Genomic DNA, 2,691 nt, shown 5'->3' with positions numbered 1-2,691 from the left:
CCTACCTTCAATATTTTTAAGTTTACAAAAAAATTTTTACTGTAAGTTTATATAGCAACAAAAATATTGGGTCATCAGAAAAATTATGATGTGATTTTTCTATACAAAATTAAAATAAGTTCTCTGGGTAACATGACATGCCAGTACTCGTAGTGCTCTTCGAAGTACTTGTCCCAGTAGTAGATCTGCTTGTGAACCATCCTGCCAGCGCGCAGTGGGGCAGGAACAACCAGAGCCAGAGAACAGGCAAGATGGGTCACACGTCTGTGTCTGTCCATGGCAATGACTCAACTGAGTCTAACCCCACCTTCAATATTTTTAAGTTTACAAAAAAATTTTTACTGTAAGTTTATATAGCAACAAAAATATTGGGTCATCAGAAAAATTATGATGTGATTTTTCTATACAAAATTAAAATGGGCCAACTTAATGGTAGGGACAAGTCTGGAAATATCGTTAATAATATTGAATGTCAATGGATTAAATTCTCCAATCAAGAGACATAGATTGGCTGAATGGATTAAAAATCAGAAACCCAGGACCAGCAGTTAACTTAATGGCTATGTCACTGAACTCCCATGTAGTCGACCGCAGTTTGAGTCCCGGACCCAGTGGCTTAAATGCACGCTGGACTCATGTGCGTGCATGCCCAAGATACCGAGAGGAGAATGGAGGAGAAGAGATTGTGGTGTGGCCATCACCCCTCGGGGGTGATTTCTCACTTTCTATCTCTCTGTTTCTCTCTCTCTCTGCCTTTCTGGTGAGCACATGTGCCCTATAGCAAAAAACCTCTCCAAAAAATAAAAAATAATAATAATCAGAAACCCTCCATCTGCTGCCTATGCAAATGGAAACCAAAAAAGAGCAGTAGTTGCTATACTGATTTCAGACAAAATAAGGTTCAAGGGAACCAGCAGTTAGTGTAATGGCTATGTCGCTGGACTCCCACGTAGTTGACCACAGTTCACGTCCCGGACCCGGTGGCTTAAAACTCATGCCGGGCGCGTGTGCGTGCGTGCCCAAGATCCCGAGAGGAGAATGGAGGAGAAGGGATTGTGGCGTGACCATCCCCCGGGCGGGGGATTTCTAGCTTTCTGTCTCTATGTCTCTCTCTGTCTGTCTGGTGAGCGCACACGCCGTATAGCAAAAACCTCTCCAAAAAAAAAAAAAAAAAAAGAGAGAGAGAAGAAAAAAGAGAAAATAAGCTTCAAGACAAAAACTATAAGAAAAGAAAAAGAAGGGCATTATATAGTAATAAAATGGATAATTCACCAAGAAGATATAACACTTATAAATATCTATGCACCAAACTCAAGAGCACCCAAATATATAAAGGAAAGCCTGCTAGATCTAAAAGGAGAGATAGACTGTAACACTGCAAATGTTGAAGATATCAGCACCACATTATCTACTTTAGACAGGTCAATGAAACAAAAAATAAGCAAAGAGATTCAGGATCTAAATGATACCATAAATCAGATGGACTTGATAGAGCACAAAACCAGCCTTTACAGATGAAAAGGCATAGAAACTATATCCAGCATCTTCTCTGACCATGATGGAATTAAACTTGACAGTAATCTCAGGTTAAGCCCTAGAAAATATACAAATACATGGAAACTAAATAACTATTTCTGAATGACTCCATGACTACTGCAGAGATTAAGACAGAAATCAAAAGATTCGTGGAAACTAATGATAATGACTATACAAGTTTCCATAATCTATGGGATACTGCAAAAACAGAGGGAAGTTCATAGCAAATAGTGCACACAAGAAAAAGATGGGAAGGTGGCAAAAGGACAACCTAACATCATGCCTCAGGGAACTGGAAAAAGAACAACAAAAAAAGTTCCCTGAGAAAATAAATCATTAAGATTAGAGCAGAAATAAATGAAATAGGGAATAAGTGAACTATACAGAAAATAAATGAAAGCAAAAGCTGTTTATTTGAAAAGATAAGCATGATTGACAAACCATTAGCCAGACTAATTAAGAAGAGAGAAAGGAACCATATAATTCAAATCTGCGTCGAATCAGGCAACATTACAACAGACATAACAGAAATACAAATCATCATTAGAGGATACTATGAGAGACACTATGCCAACAAATAAGAAAACTTCAATGAGATGGAGAAATTCCTGGACACATATAATCTACCAAGATTGACTCAGGGGGATATAGAAAACCTGAATATACCTATAACAAGCAATGAGATTGAGTCAGTAATAAATGACCTCCCAACAAAGAAAAGTCCAGGCCCCGATGGCTTCACTGCCAAATTTTACAAAACTTTTAGAAAAGATGTAGCCCCCATTCTGCTCATACTATTTATAGAGATGGAAAAGGAAGAAATACTTCCAAGTTCATTCTATGAAGCCTACATTACCCTCATTCCCAAAATGGATAAGGATACGACAAAAAAAGGAAAACTACAGACCTATATCTCTGATGAATATAGATCCAAAAATTCTCAACAACATACTTGCTAACCGTATTTATCAGCATATAAAAAACATTATTCATCATGATCAGGTAGGCTTTATTCCAGGGATGCAAGGGTGGTTCAATATATGCAAAACCATAAATGTAATACACCATATTATCAGAAACAACAATAAAAACCATATCATCACTTCAATCGATACAGAAAAAGCATTCAACACAATACAATACAACTTTATGACC

The sequence above is a fragment of the Tupaia chinensis genome, unplaced genomic scaffold (genome assembly GCF_000334495.1).
Source record: "Tupaia chinensis unplaced genomic scaffold, TupChi_1.0 Scaffold149552_1, whole genome shotgun sequence".
NCBI classification, from domain to species: Eukaryota; Metazoa; Chordata; class Mammalia; order Scandentia; family Tupaiidae; genus Tupaia; species Tupaia belangeri.
Note: the sequence above shows the minus strand (reverse complement) of the source record.